Raw genomic sequence first — 17,361 nt, 5'->3', positions numbered from 1 at the left:
CATGCTGTGATGTCTGTTTTTAGTGTACTGTAGCTCATAGACCCTGTATCATGCTGTGATGTCTGTTATTAGTGTACTGTAGCTCATAGACCCTGTACCATGCTGTGATGTCTGTGCCCCAGTTTAGTAGCACTTGTCTCATCTATGTCAGCTTCTGTGTATGTATGTTTGGCCTCTGGGAGCACCCCCCCCACCGCCCCCGTTTGTATAGTTTTTGGTATCTTATATGTTTATGTCACAGCCCAGCGTCTTTAGGGCCTGATTCAGAAAGGGACACAAAGGAGAGAACGCACGCATACACTTGGCCGATGTTTGTGCACTGCGCGTGCGTGACCTAGCCATCAATGCAGTGTGTACGCAGACCCTTCCGATATTGATCGACAGGTAGTGCCGTTTGTGGGTGGTCAGGCGAACGTAGGCTCGCCTGTGCATTGGGACGCTATTATAGGCGCGTGCATAATTAAGGCAGTGTGGCATCATACGCAGCCATACCGTAAGCTGTACACAGGTAGCGGGCAAATTCCTGCGGCAGCTCAGGTCAACCACTATTGTGCATATGGGTCCGATGGTACTCGATGTTACCGATGTTGATGCTATCTTGCGTACTGATTAGACTTAAATGACCAGGGAAGGGGGGAATAGCGGGATATAGTTTGAGCACAGGATATAATATATTGGATATAATTAGTCAAAAGAATAATGAAAATCCACAATTTATAAATATCAAACCCTAGTATAGGTGTCAAGCAAAAATATTGTAAAGTGTGGAGGTGCTCCCCATGAGAGTATAGATAAACGTAGTATGGGGGAGAAGAAGAAAACTCTCTTGTTGGGGGCACTCGAATGTAAAGGTTATAATAAGAATAATATATAAAAAATAACTTTTTATTAGATATATTTTAAAATACCAAAAACAAGTCTGTTATTTATTGGCATTACTGTTGGAATAACAGCTATAAATTATCACAAGCAGAACACGAACATACATAGAACATAAGACAACATATAATACAATACTTATCACAATTATGTGAAGCTAAGTGAAATATTACAAATAGGTCTATAATTCTCTGTCTCATACAATATTGAGACCTATATAAAACATTTACTAGTTCAATGACCTCATAATGTCGTCATAGCACAATGGCTAATCAGAATTACGGCAGAAGCATACAAGGAAATCTTCTAGAAAAGAATGTGATAATAACCATACAATATTCAATATAGGTTACGTGAGATATCACAGCACAATAACACTGAACAGTAATCAGAGAAATACAATGATAAGGGGGTCAGATGAAATAATAGCTGACCCTGCAAATATCAAAATGAATATAAGTAAATCACAGGTTGTAATGAGAGGCAGATCACACGTAGGTCGCCTGTGATGCCACCCAGGTACTTGTAGACAGTAAGGTTATAGGAAAAAGTAAAGCTACTCCTTTATGTGGAGTTTACAAAATAGCAGCTGCTGCATGCCATTGTATAGCCATTGAATGGCATGTGAGCGTACTATAAAGGTACTCCCAGGGTAGGGAATAAGTACAATGAGTATCTGCTGTTGGACTGCGTTAAAAAGAAGGTCCTGGTGTAAAAATTGCAGGAACCTCTAATAGGCGCACCCCAATGAGAGTACTCATAGAGACAATAGTTATCGTAATGAAATAACACAGCATAGGTTTGCGATCTGTGCTGCTGCCAGTCATATACCAAAGGTAGTGGTGAGTGGTGGGAAACCCAGATCGCATATGCAGTGATAGGAAGAAAGAGTATGAGTGTAGCTGCACTATGGCTAGTACAGGACAAGTGGAGCTCTGTTGCCCTAAAGGTATGGCAGGGTCACAAACTTGTCTCTGTTAAATAAAGTCACTCAGTGCGCTAAAGAAAGTGTAAGTATGAAAAGTACCTGAGCGCTCACCTCCAGGGAGCCGGTGTGTAGTATAGAAAATCTGCCGCTAGAAGAGCCTGTCAGTATGCTGCCATGACGAATCCCGCCTGGACACAGCCGGATTCGCGGGTCTGAGACGCGCGTTTCACTGTCGCTTCCTCAGTCAGAGGCATGGTTACTGATTAGACTGTAAGTAAAGGGGGCTGGGCGTCTGCATCTTGTGCTGCGATCTCCGTGCGTATGCATTGATTAGCATATTCTTGCAGCGGACGGGTGCGTGGGTCTGCTTGCGTGCGTTCCTTGCTGAATCAGGCCCTTATTAGCTGACTCGCCCACGTGGGAACTGTGAGGAGCCGGAGCCGGAGCCAATCAGTGGCTGCTCTACAGTCAGTGGCCGCTGATTGGCTGGCGGCTCCTGACTCTTCTCACTGTTCAGTCAGGAGCTGGTTAGTGGGGTATGTGGATCGGGTACTCTGTTTGTTTTTTGCAAAGCCCCCCCGCCTGGATGCTACGGAGTCCAGCACAAGGATGGAGGTGAGTATTTGATCTTTTTTGCAGGTCATTCCACACAGATACTGTATCTACATTGGAGAAGAGGACAGACCGGCTGGTACAGGTAAGTATGTGTGATTGATGTTTGTGTGTAATAAGCTTGTACTATCTAAGGTGTGTGTGTTATGTCTTTATTTAACTATTTATTTTACAGTGGGGGTATGGGTGCTGGCCGCATGCTGGCACTTGTAGTTCCACAAGTGCCAAAGGGCAGGCATGCTGGCACCTGTAGTCCCACTGAAAAATGCAATAGTTTACTTATTTATTACTTTATTACCCCCGTACCCACAGCCCAGGGGTGCAGGGAAGAGCCCCGGGCTTCACACCAAGCCTGGGGTTTTGGGGGGGGACCACTTCCCCTGAGATCCCTGGCTTGGCTTGACCGGCTTGGGGTGATAATGCTTTGGCCACGGAGTCCCGATGAAAGGATCTCCGGGCTGTGGCATTATAACCCGGTCGGTTTGGGTCCAGTGCTGGTTTTAATTATAGGGGGACCCCTACGCATATTTTTCTCCCTTATAAGAAAAACCAGGACTGGCCCTGCAGCCTGGTGCTGGTACCTAAATTATGGTGGAACCCTACTCGTTTTGTTCCCCGTCATTTTCGGTACCAGGACAGGCTGCCAAGTCTGCGGCTGGTTAGGCTTTTTTTGAAACAATTAACACGTTTTTTCCAGGTACAAAACACAAGCAGCTTACACATATCTCACTGATATGTGCAGGCTGCTAGCTCGGGACAGTTTTGCAGAGAGAAAACACTGCAAACTTTGGTGAGTAATCTCCTTCCAAACTTGCTACTCGGGGGAGAAATCTCGATCTGCTTCACCATTGTCCATCTCACTCTCAGCTAAACTCACTTCTTAGTAAATTTGTGAGTTTCAGGAGCCTCAAATCACCCGAGTTTTGGCGATGCTAATGGAGTTAAAAAAAAAAAAAACTCGATCAGACTCGATTCTTAGTAAATTTACCCCTAGGAGTTAGCAAATAATCTACCAGCTGCTGGAAGTCTAGAACTATGCAGTGCAGAATACACAGCCGTTTCGGTGACTATAACTACCCCCTGTAGCTGCAGTAAAGACAGTTCAGCTGTACAGATAATTTGTGAGAGTTATAAGAGAAGTTCCTATCCGGCTAGTTATCTGAAATAAATCATCCCTCCGCAGAGCTAGGAAGAACTCCGGTATAACCTCTTCAGGAGCTCCACAGGCATCAGTTTCAGCAATACCTGTAATTGAAGCTACCTTTAATACACAGCAAGCATCAGGACACAGGGACCTTAACGTTTAAATAAAGGAAACTATTACGCAGTTTGGATTATTACGAAGTTCAAACGTTAGTAATTCTAACTAAAACCGGGGCACCGTTACCACATTGCGCAATGCTAAAATAATAACTTGTATGTAGTAATAAAGGGTAATTGACTGAGCGTAATAGGGACATTGGACTCATGTGTTACTTTTGCAGCTAATGTATTGTGTTATGTTGTGAATATGCACTAACCCTTCCCTCCACAGTTCAAGGCAAGTGCAAAGTCAGTCTATTGTTCCAGATTAAATAAAATTACCCTGGACCTGCGTGTACCTTTACTGTGTGTACCTTTATTGTAATGCTTGGCATATATGTATTGTACTGTGTTTTTTATTGTTTGCTATTGTATTGTATTAATTGACTCCTTAGGGAGATTGTAGTCTAGTAAATAAATTCACCTTTGTTGTATACGTGTTTGCCTGCACCTTACTGAACCCGAGCCAGAATTCAGGTGGCCGCTGGACAAGGTAAGAACACTCTGCACCACATCACAGGTTGGGTTTAGGGTGTTACACTATATGCCGCTGATTGGAGATGGGACTCCTCATGCTGGGTGGGCTGCTGCAGTAGCACTGAGCCTTGGTGTCAGCCAGGGTTCGCACAGGGCACCACAGGTCACCACAGGGCAGGGGGCACTGTTTGGGACTGTCAAATTTCTGTTTATTATCATTCTCACTTGTAGCTTCCTCTTCTTTTATCCCCAGCATCTCCTGGCCTCCCCTATCTCTTCCCTGACCCTTCCCCATGAGGCCATGGCCCTCTCTCAGGTGCACTATATTATGTCCCTATTTATCCCCAGCATCTCCTGGCCTCCCCTATCTCTTCCCTGGCCCTTCCCCATGAGGCCCTGGCCCTCTCTCAGGTGCACTATATTATGTCCCTATTTATCCCCAGCATCTCCTGGCCTCCCCTATCTCTTCCCTGGCCCTTCCCCATGAGGCCATGGCCCTCTCTCAGGTGCACTATATTATGTCCCTATTTACCCCCAGCATCTCCTGGTCTCCCCTATCTCTTCCCTGGCTCTTCCCCATGAGGCCATGGCCCTCTCTCAGGTGCACTATATTATGTCCCTATTTATCCCCAGCATCTCCTGGCCTCCCCTATCTCTTCCCTGGCCCTTTCCCATGAGGCCATGGCCCTCTCTCAGGTGCACTATATTATGTCCTTATTTATCCCCAGCATCTCCTGGCCTCCCCTATCTCTTCCCTGACCCTTCCCCATGAGGCCATGGCCCTCTCTCAGGTGCGCTATATTATGTCCCTATTTATCCCCACCATCTCCTGGCCTCTCCTATCTCTTCCCTGGCTCTTCCCCATGACGCCATGGCCCTCTCTCAGGTGCACTATATTATGTCCCTATTTATCCCCAGCATCTCCTGGCCTCTCCTATCTCTTCCCTGGCCCTTCCCCATGAGGCCATGGCCCTCTCTCAGGTGCACTATATTATGTCCCTATTTATCCCCAGCATCTCCTGGCCTCTCCTATCTCTTCCCTGGCCCTTCCCCATGAGGCCATGGCCCTCTCTCAGGTGCTCTATATTATGTCCCTATTTATCCCCAGTATCTCCTGGCCTCCCCGATCTCTTCCCCGGCCCTTCCCCATGAGGCCATGGCCCTCTCTCCGGTGCACTATATTATGTCCCTATTTATCCCCAGCATCTCCTGGCCTCCCCTATCTCTTCCCCGACCCTTCCCCATGAGGCCATGGCCCTCTCTCTGGTGCGCTATATTATGTCCCTATTTATCCCCACCATCTCCTGGCCTCTCCTATCTCTTCCCTGGCTCTTCCCCATGACGCCATGGCCCTCTCTCAGGTGCACTATAATATGTCCCTATTTATCCCCAGTATCTCCTGGCCTCCCCTATCTCTTCCCTGGCCCTTCCCCATGAGGCCATGGCCCTCTCTCAGGTGCACTATATTATGTCCCTATTTATCCCCAGCATCTCCTGGCCTCCCCTATCTCTTCCCTGGCCCTTCCCCATGAAGCCATGGCCCTCTCTCAGGTGCACTATAATATGTCCCTATTTATCCCCAGCATCTCCTGGCCTCCCCTATCTCTTCCCTGGCCCTTCCCCATGAGGCCATGGCCCTCTCTCAGGTGCACTATATTATGTCCCTATTTATCCCCAGCATCTCCTGGCCTCCCCTATCTCTTCCCTGGCCCTTCCCCATGAGGCCATGGCCCTCTCTCAGGTGCACTATATTATGTCCCTATTTATCCCCAGCATCTCCTGGCCTCCCCTATCTCTTCCCTGGCCCTTCCCCATGAGGCCATGGCCCTCTCTCAGGTGCACTATATTATGTCCCTATTTATCCCCAGCATCTCCTGGTCTCCCCTATCTCTTCCCTGGCCCTTCCCCATGAGGCCATGGCCCTTTTTTGGGAGCATTATGTCACTTTGAAAAATGAGGGGGGCGCCAAAGCTCTTTCTGGCACAGGGCACCAAAAAGTCTAGTTACGGCTCTGGTGTCAGCTATAACCATTGTGCACATAATCCGGGTGTGAAAGCAAAGTAATAGACAGACAGTATAACATGCTATCACGCGCTCTATAAGGACTGTATAAAAGCCCTTTATAACCGTGAGGAGCAGCAGCTGATCATAGTATTATAGAACAGATTCATAATACAAGGCTTGAAGGGATTAAGCTAATTAGAAATATATTCATGATTGTCCAAGCAGATGGAGACAGGGTATGTTCCAGTTAGGCAGTGTAAGTATAAGTATTGCTACACCTCACAACCTTCCTGCAGGAGACCCAATTTAAATAAGGAATTACAGTGTAACTACTCGCAATTCAGGGAAGATATTTCTTATTAAATTCTATAGACTGAAACTAAATATCTAAGTGACATCTACGGCAGCCAGGGAAATACCATTATAACCGTGCCTACACCCTTGTTCTCTGGTTTTTGCGATTATAATCCCACGGGAGATTATTTTAATGGTTTTTTTTTGTGAAAAATATATGTTCACAGAGATATTTCAACACAAGTACTTTATATGAATCTCACATTAGTGCTAAAGGGAGAGAATTTATATTCATTTTAAGGATAGTGTTGACCACAACCTCAACAAGTGAAGGTATGGGACAATTAAAGAAGAAGGACAATTAAAGGTGCTGAGCTGGAAGTAACCATATGGGACCTGGACTATTAATATACCATAGTTCCTTGGCTCAATTTATATATATAAGATCTAATTGTATTATGGACTATTGAAGGCTTATAATCAGTCATATCTAACTGTTGTGGAAACGTGGTTTAGTGTTTGTGTACTAAATGTTATATATATATATATATATATGTAATGGTGTATACATATCTTTTCATTTTATCCCTTTATAAAGGATATTTGAATACAATTCTGTTAATGTATATACTTACCTGGTGTAGACAGCGCGAGAATCCCAGCACAAAGAGGCCTGAAATAGGAAAGAGACAGGTGGTAAATGTAAAACTACTGATATATTGTTATACTGTATTTGCTTGCCAAATATACATCACACTATACACTACATTGTTAGGTTTTCCCAGGTACTTACATTAGCTTGGGTAGAGGCACTTTAATGAGCTATTAAGTCATTTGTGACCAGGGGTTACATTTTGGAGGCAACCTGCTGAGATATGAAGATTACTTAGGAATAATATAATGAAAACTTGTCTGAGATACCCATACAACCCTTAACGGGATTAGTTATATGGGGATTGAGGGCCTGATTCAGACCCGCTCGCAAGCGGGTCGATGGTCGGCCAGTGCGCATGAGTGGCGTGCGCAATGTGCGTGCGCGGTGTGCACAATGTGCGTACGCGAGCCCTGGAGCGAGTGAGAACTTCACTCGCTCCAGGGCTCGCTACAAAACGCGGGCGGCTGTCGATGTTGATCGACAGCTCGCCCTGTTTTGTAGGCAGGGAGGGGGGGTGGCTGGACGGACAAACGGAGGCTTTCCCGAAGGAACGCCTGCAGTTTGTGGGCGGTCCTACTGACATCACTCGTGATGTCAGTAGTGAATTTCCTGCTCTATTAGAGCAGGAAGTTCACTCTGGCTTGCGGGAAACGAGACCCTACCACAGTGGTCTCGTCGCAAGCCCGATGGTCGCGATAATCGCTACCATCGCCAGGCCGCTCGCAAAAGCTGTGGGTGGTCACCCAGAGCTATGCGAGCGGCCTGGAGGCAGATTTATTTTTTTTTTAAATCCGCCCTGATTCAGAGCGAGCGATCGCAAATAGCGAGCGCTTCTGAATCAGGCCCTCAGTACAGAAGAGTATCCTTATTTGGGCTATATACAAGCAACCTTAGAATTTACAGATGATAATGAAGAAAAATGACAGGTTCCATTCATTGCGCTAATTTGCCCAGAAATTCCTGGGGGGAGAGATGAGTTGCCCATTATTATTGGGACCAATACTAAAATGTATCATATACTTACTGAATGGTGCCAAAGGGAAGCTGAAAGATTTCAAATCACCACATTAAATGTGCAGATGGGGGTGGGAGATGGAGATTTTGATGGTGAGGGTAGATTCGCTATGTGTTTCCATGATAGTGACATTTCCATTGAAGACGGCCAAAGTTTAATAAGTGAATTAATAAAAAGAGGACAGGTATTCTCTTTGGGGGAGTGGGATTTAGGGAAAGCAAAGGGGGTTGAACATCAGATTAGGCACACAGATGAGACCCCATTTTGGGAACATTCTCGCAGGATAGCTCCTGCTGACTTTAACAATGTAAGACTACTGTCATGTTTGGCTTTGGGAAATCCCCTACTGAGGGGGTGAAAGCTGAGGTCCCGGGCTGAGGGAGGGATCGGAGGTGAGGGGCCTATGTATAAGATCTCCTCATCCACGACTATCGGATGTTGACGAGACCTGACTAAAGGTGCGGAGTATAACCTGCTGGTAGGTGTTCAACAGTGACCCCACCAAGCGGGATATGGGTTTAAGCTGCACCCAGCTGGCAGGTCACGGTCCTTTGGTCAGGTATCCGATACCCATGGGAACGGAGAAAGTACAACAATGGCCCAAGAGAAATACTTCAGTAAGAACTACAGCTGCACCTAGAGTTAGTATTTGTAGTTGTACACAAGTAAAGGGTTTTAGATGCACTATTGCACCAAGGAGGTGGCACTTGAAATGGCACACAGGTGCTATGATGCACTGCTGCACAACGAGTATGGTTCTTGTATAGCACACATGTTAGGACGCACTGTTGTACACTGAGACAACACTTGAAGGGCACACAGGCAGGATGTTTAGATGCCCTGTTGTAAATAATACGGATGCTGACACTCTCTCTAGAATGCCGAACCAGCCAGCTGATGAAAAAGAAGACGAGTGGGTGGAGGTGCCAGTTGGAGACATCAAAGGGACGTGTCGTACAATAAACACTAGAACTGACAGTGGGCAAGAGCAAATAAGTAGTTTAGGGGCATCTTACAAAGCACTACCCTTGTCATATTGCTGGCTTAGTGTGGTAGAACTTAAAGGGGTTCCTAAAATTAACCATAGGCAATAACGATAGGAACAAATGCAAGATCTAGATATAGGATATATGTATTCAATAATGACTAGGACTGCAGCCACCCAAACCTCAGGTCAAAATTCAAAAGATACTCAGATATTGATTAAACAAAGGAAGAATTTATACATAAAAAAAGGGATTTTATACCCCGAGATCAAATGATAAGGGAAAATCCCAGATAGTATTACCCAAAAAGTATCGGACATTGGTGATGCAGAGATTGCATGGCAACCACGGACATCTAGGATTTGAGAAGACCTTCGGTGGTTTAATATCCGATAGATTCTATTGGCCAGGCATGAGGATTGCCATTGAGAAGTACAGTCATTCACGTGGGAATTGCATTGTACAAAAATCATTGCCAGCTAGGGTAGCCCCTTTAGTTAACATTCAAAGCAATGGTCCCATGGACCTAATACAGTATGTGTAGATTATCTCCCTTTGGAAGTGGAACCAGGGAAGAAATGCAATGTGCTAATAGTGAACGACCACTTCACCCGGTATGCCCAAGCGTATGCCACCCCTAACCAGAAAGCCTCAACCGTGGCTAACACTTTGTGGGACACATTTTTCATCCACTATGGCTTACCAAATAGACTGCATTCCGACCAAGGACGGGATTTTGAAAGCAGGTTAATTAATGAACTTTGCACCATTTGCGGAATCCCGAAATCCCGCACAACTCCCTACCACCCTTAAGGCGACCCCCAACCTGAGCGGTTCAAACACACATTACTTAATGTGTTGGGTACTCTAAACCCATTGGACAAGTACAAATGGAAGCGTTATATAAATAAGTTAGTACATGCTTATATGTTAATGTTTGGGAGGGAGGCTGAACTTCCGATAGACGTTTGTTTGGGGATTACTCCAGGAAATAAAACATGCATATCCCATACGAAATGTATTGAAAATGTAAGGGAAGAGCTGAGGAAAGCCTATGAACTAGCAAATGAAACAGCTACCAAACTGGGAGAGAAGGATAAAACCTATAATGACCGGAAGGTACGTAATCAGGGATTAGTTATATGGGGATTGAGGGCCTGATTCAGACCCGCTCGCAAGCGGGTCGATGGTCGGCCAGTGCGCATGAGTGGCGTGCGCAATGTGCGTGCGCGGTGTGCACAATGTGCGTACGCGAGCCCTGGAGCGAGTGAGAACTTCACTCGCTCCGGGGCTCGCTACAAAACGCGGGCGGCTGTCGATGTTGATCGACAGCTCGCCCTGTTTTGTAGGCAGGGAGGGGGGGTGGCTGGACGGACAAACGGAGGCTTTCCCGAAGGAACGCCTGCAGTTTGTGGGCGGTCCTACTGACATCACTCGTGATGTCAGTAGTGAATTTCCTGCTCTATTAGAGCAGGAAGTTCACTCTGGCTTGCGGGAAACGAGACCCTACCACAGTGGTCTCGTCGCAAGCCCGATGGTTGCGATAATCGCTACCATCGCCAGGCCGCTCGCAAAAGCTGTGGGTGGTCACCCAGAGCTATGCGAGCGGCCTGGAGGCAGATTTATTTTTTTTTAAAATCCGCCCTGATTCAGAGCGAGCGATCGCAAATAGCGAGCGCTTCTGAATCAGGCCCTCAGTACAGAAGAGTATCCTTATTTGGGCTATATACAAGCAACCTTAGAATTTACAGATGATAATGAAGAAAAATGACAGGTTCCATTCATTGCGCTAATTTGCCCAGAAATTCCTGGGGGGAGAGATGAGTTGCCCATTATTATTGGGACCAATACTAAAATGTATCATATACTTACTGAATGGTGCCAAAGGGAAGCTGAAAGATTTCAAATCACCACATTAAATGTGCAGATGGGGGTGGGAGATGGAGATTTTGATGGTGAGGGTAGATTCGCTATGTGTTTCCATGATAGTGACATTTCCATTGAAGACGGCCAAAGTTTAATAAGTGAATTAATAAAAAGAGGACAGGTATTCTCTTTGGGGGAGTGGGATTTAGGGAAAGCAAAGGGGGTTGAACATCAGATTAGGCACACAGATGAGACCCCATTTTGGGAACATTCTCGCAGGATAGCTCCTGCTGACTTTAACAATGTAAGACTACTGTCATGTTTGGCTTTGGGAAATCCCCTACTGAGGGGGTGAAAGCTGAGGTCCCGGGCTGAGGGAGGGATCGGAGGTGAGGGGCCTATGTATAAGATCTCCTCATCCACGAATATCGGATGTTGACGAGACCTGACTAAAGGTGCGGAGTATAACCTGCTGGTAGGTGTTCAACAGTGACCCCACCAAGCGGGATATGGGTTTAAGCTGCACCCAGCTGGCAGGTCACGGTCCTTTGGTCAGGTATCCGATACCCATGGGAACGGAGAAAGTACAACAATGGCCCAAGAGAAATACTTCAGTAAGAACTACAGCTGCACCTAGAGTTAGTATTTGTAGTTGTACACAAGTAAAGGGTTTTAGATGCACTATTGCACCAAGGAGGTGGCACTTGAAATGGCACACAGGTGCTATGATGCACTGCTGCACAACGAGTATGGTTCTTGTATAGCACACATGTTAGGACGCACTGTTGTACACTGAGACAACACTTGAAGGGCACACAGGCAGGATGTTTAGATGCCCTGTTGTAAATAATACGGATGCTGACACTCTCTCTAGAATGCCGAAATAAGTAGTTTAGGGGCATCTTACAAAGCACTACCCTTGTCATATTGCTGGCTTAGTGTGGTAGAACTTAAAGGGGTTCCTAAAATTAACCATAGGCAATAACGATAGGAACAAATGCAAGATCTAGATATAGGATATATGTATTCAATAATGACTAGGACTGCAGCCACCCAAACCTCAGGTCAAAATTCAAAAGATACTCAGATATTGATTAAACAAAGGAAGAATTTATACATAAAAAAAGGGATTTTATACCCCGAGATCAAATGATAAGGGAAAATCCCAGATAGTATTACCCAAAAAGTATCGGACATTGGTGATGCAGAGATTGCATGGCAACCACGGACATCTAGGATTTGAGAAGACCTTCGGTGGTTTAATATCCGATAGATTCTATTGGCCAGGCATGAGGATTGCCATTGAGAAGTACAGTCATTCACGTGGGAATTGCATTGTACAAAAATCATTGCCAGCTAGGGTAGCCCCTTTAGTTAACATTCAAAGCAATGGTCCCATGGACCTAATACAGTATGTGTAGATTATCTCCCTTTGGAAGTGGAACCAGGGAAGAAATGCAATGTGCTAATAGTGAACGACCACTTCACCCGGTATGCCCAAGCGTATGCCACCCCTAACCAGAAAGCCTCAACCGTGGCTAACACTTTGTGGGACACATTTTTCATCCACTATGGCTTACCAAATAGACTGCATTCCGACCAAGGACGGGATTTTGAAAGCAGGTTAATTAATGAACTTTGCACCATTTGCGGAATCCCGAAATCCCGCACAACTCCCTACCACCCTTAAGGCGACCCCCAACCTGAGCGGTTCAAACACACATTACTTAATGTGTTGGGTACTCTAAACCCATTGGACAAGTACAAATGGAAGCGTTATATAAATAAGTTAGTACATGCTTATATGTTAATGTTTGGGAGGGAGGCTGAACTTCCGATAGACGTTTGTTTGGGGATTACTCCAGGAAATAAAACATGCATATCCCATACGAAATGTATTGAAAATGTAAGGGAAGAGCTGAGGAAAGCCTATGAACTAGCAAATGAAACAGCTACCAAACTGGGAGAGAAGGATAAAACCTATAATGACCGGAAGGTACGTAATCAGGATCTAGCTCCAGGGGATACAGTTCTCCTCCTGCAGCTAGGAACGCTCAGGAAATTCAAGATTGCTAACATAGTCACAACCCCGGTCTGTTTACCCTGTCACTGGGTCACTTAACAATTCTGCCAGCGTTCTCTATCACATCCCAGACACACAGGCTTCAGTGTTTCTTGGGCTGCTAGGCCTCAAGCAAGATCTAAGCCCAGAGTACAGAGTACTGCAGTGACAAGTCCTGATCACCTGTTTGCAACAGCCAATCAAGCCTGAGCCTCACTGTACCACCTGTCTCTGCTCAGCCTATCCCGGGTAACCCAGGGGTATATATCCCAGCTACTGACTCTACCTAATTGCCAGTACATCATTATCTAACCTCAGTTCCTACTGAGCTCCTGTTGCTTACTTGAATCCAGTTTCTGCAGTTTTAGGTTCTTCTGTTATATGGATTCCGTACTGGGCAGGTGCTGGACCCGTACTGGGCAGGTGCTGGACTGGTACTGGGCAGGTGCAAATAGCAAGTGCCTCTGAATCAGGCCCAATGTACCAGGCAGCCACCGTCGCTGCCACCATCTGTTGCCAGTAGGAGGACACAAGAAGACCAAAGACCGACCACGCCAATGACACCTCCCCGTGCGCATCCATTTGGTAAGTATCTGTGATGAACAAGGCATGCTTTAGCATTTTTAATTTCAGCCAAATGTCTTGAAAAAAGAAACGTAATACATGTCTGGGTTTCCTAGAAAAAGTGCCAAACCACCTCATATGTTACACTTCATCAAAATTCAACATAAAATACAAAGTCTTGGTGAGAGATGCTTGTGTACAGCTCTGTGATTATGATGCTGCACTCCACAATATATCATGTGTTTACATTTGGAAAAAGCATCATACATACACCTCTTTTCCTTTCAAGCACTAAATTAAACATCTGCATTTTGGAATGGCCTTTTTGGGATTTTGTAAAAGGGTGCACCTACCTGTTTAAACTTTTTTTTTTACTTTTCGGAGGCAGAATCAAACATTTCTTATTCTGTTGTTTGTGTGTTGACTTGTTTGTCAGGTATGCACTCATACTAACATATTATTTTCCCTTAGATCCACACACTGAAAGTTTTCAGTCACCAACAAAAGAGCCATGTTGGTCACCCTGAGGAAACTAAAGAGGAAATAGTGACTTTAAATCTGTTTCCCGCAACACCACAACGATCCCAAACACCAAGCCCACCCAGCCCTGACTTACAAGAGTCAGCAACTAATATGTCAGGTGATGCTGTCTCTGCATTTCATGACCGACATGTTACTCTAATGGACAGACAAATGGGACACTTGTCACATATGACAAGGCTAATGCATTGGCATGACAGCAGATTTTCTGCTACTAATGCTACTCAGATGAGCCAAAATGAAAATGCTACCAGGCATAATAACCACACAATATAAGTTATCTCTGCATGTTGCAAACTCTCACCAATGTGGTAAGGGGACATGAATGGAAAAAATCTGGTCACTTTAAATGTTACCATAATTAGTAGATTCCCTGCGGCTACAAGTACTAATGATAGCAGTTTAAACCCCTCACTGTGATGTGGGGGGGAGGGTTAGTTTTAGGCACTCCCAGGGGGCACTTAGAGTTAGGCACCACCCCAGGAGTTTTAGGGTTAGGCACCCCTAAGGGAGGGTTAGGGTTAGGGGGGGAGAAGGATAGGGTGAGGGTACTTACATACTCGATCGGGATTCTCCTCTGTTGGGCTTCCGGCATCTGCATTTCATCCTGGGGGCTATTGAGCTGCCAGGATTTTATACCCAACCTGATGTACCTTGATTTTCACTGCTCGGTGTTAGTGAACTGACCCTTTTCCTGTCCTTTCTGGGATCAGACAAGGCTTCCCTTTTTCACCATTTATTTTTGTTTGTGTTATAGAGCTCCTGTCTGCATGCATCAGACAGAATCCAGAGATCAGGGGGATCACCGCACCAGGTCCAGATTGACAAGAGGCCAAGTGTTCGCTGTACATGGACGATGTCACTGTCTTCTGCAAAGACCAGTGCTTGATGACAACACTTGTCCAGACCTGTGAGAACTTTGGCCGAGCTTCTGGAGAAAAGGTCAACTGCTGGAAGTCAGAGGCAATGCTCTTCATCCTCTGCACCATTTCCCTTCACTATCAAGCCTGACTTCATCAAAATCCTGGGAGTGTGGTTTGGTGGAGAGGTGCAGACCTGAAATGTTGGGACAAGAGATTGGCAACTATTAAACAGAAATTTGGACTGTGAAGCCTGAGATACCTCAACATCCAAGGAAACACTTGTGCTGCACAATGAGACCTTTCCTGTTCTGCAGTACACAGTGCAGGTGTGGTCACCTCTAGTCGCGGTCTGCAGGACCATCATAAGGGCAGTGTTTCATTTCATCTGGGGCTCCAAGATGGACAACATTAAACGATCCATTATGTACAAGGAGCCCCTTAAAGGTGGGAAGGGAATTCCCAATATCCGACCATGCTGCAAGACTTCTTGGTGTGTAACTGCATCCGCAGGCCTCTGCAAAAAAACCAGCAGCTCTGCAGGGAACTCCATGTCTCACTTTTTCCTTCTCCCCCTTTCGAGGCGCCTCTCCTGGGACAGGTGGGACAGCTCCATTCCTTACAACTGGGACACTCCCTGGTCTGTACCTGGACGTGGCCAAGTTTGTGAGGGAACACCAAATGGAGGGAGTTAAACCTGACTTGTGGAAAATAAAGACAATCCACCAGCACAGCAAGGGAAAGGACACGATGGAATCTATTCCAGGGTTCCCAGATGCAACAACCAGGCATGTTTGGGAGAATGTGGCCTCCAAGAGGCTCACAAATAGACATAAAGACATGTCATGGATGGCCATCCAAGGGGGTCTGTCCCTCAGGTCATTCATGTATTCTCGGAAACCTGTGCAGATACTGACATTGCCTCTGGTACATCCAACATCTATGCACTTGTTTTGGGACTGTCCCTCTGCACAGGCATTGGTGGATGCCCAGGAACAGCCTTTGGTACCACTCAGTACTTAACAGACTATTTCCTGGCACCCATACTGTTGTAATACCCCTAAATTGTTTATTGGCTAAATTATATAGAATGCATTTCTACTTTAATGTCAAAGATAATTAATATATTTACACTGTGTTAAAGAGTAAAAAGTAGGCTAATTGATGTGTATGCCCAGTCCACTAATTCCTATGTCAGTTCATTTATACAGTATATACGTAACCCCTCACAGAGGGGAACGTGGAATGGCCTGCCCTCGCTGGACTGTGGCAGCAGAGAGGCTCATGGCCCAGGATACTGCAAATATAGCCGCAGGAGAGAGGGGGGAGAATGGCCCCAGGAGAAGCCCAGTACGTTCAGTGAGCTAAAGCGGTGCATGCGGGTGGCGGGAAGAGGACCACTACTATATGAGGGACTCTTGGTAACTCAAAGGCAAAAGTGCAGCTTCCCAACGCGTTTCATCCAATGGGACTTTTTCAAGGGATGATAGCTAACAAACATTAGTCCATATTTATACCAGGTTTTAACAGAACTGATTAATCCACCTTAGGTCAATTGATGACCTCATATCCGGTCTAACGATGGGATTTAACAAAAAGGAAATTCCAAAGCACTCCTATGTGGTAATGCATTATTTAAAAAATAAAAAAGGATTCCAGTAATGTCCAGATAATGCTAAAAATATATAAAAATAAGCATTTAGCTTGGCGGTTACGTCCGTCCAATAGAGGTGAATTTCCGCCCTTAGCACCAACATCCGCCCTCTTCCGGATCTAGACTGAGACTCATGGCAATGAGGTCGACATCCGCTTGATGTACACGACTTCCGCCCTCACTGTAGGCTCCACGCAGCGTCCATTCTCCTAGTAAGCGTCCGGGAATAGTATCGCAGGTGCACAGCTCACGTCTGGTCCATGTGACTTCTGCCCTGGCTTGATTGTCCACCATAGATTACGTAAGTGCATCCCGCCGAGGTCCAGCACTTTCTTCCCTTAACGTGGTCAGGATCTTTAATAGGCAAAAGACTTAGTAGTTTTTTCGAATTTACAAGTGCCATTTTGGAAAAGGGTAGCTTAACCCATAATTAAGAGACACACCAATTAAATAGGCATACCATAATAATAATAACAACAGTGAAACATGGTCTAAAACTGAGAATGACAGTGAAACACGGTCTAAAAACACAGTTTTGGAATCATAAAATTATTAATTAAAAGTGATATAAATGAATATAATTAAAAATGACGACATTAGCACGATAATAAAAATCTAATTAGATAAAAATAGAAAAAAATAAATAACTGAGAATATTAAAAA

At 45.4% G+C, this 17,361-nt stretch overlaps 1 pseudogene; it reads left to right on the top strand.

Annotated features, from left to right (window-relative positions):
• Positions 1 to 2,416: 2,416 nt before the first annotated feature.
• Positions 2,417 to 15,960, top strand: LOC148511586 (uncharacterized; annotated as a pseudogene).
• Positions 15,961 to 17,361: the final 1,401 nt, after the last annotated feature.

The sequence above is a fragment of the Taudactylus pleione genome, unplaced genomic scaffold, assembly GCF_031769625.1.
Source record: "Taudactylus pleione unplaced genomic scaffold, aTauple2 ptg000304l, whole genome shotgun sequence".
Taxonomy (NCBI): Eukaryota; Metazoa; Chordata; class Amphibia; order Anura; family Myobatrachidae; genus Taudactylus; species Taudactylus pleione.
This window is presented reverse-complemented; position numbering and strand designations above follow the sequence as displayed.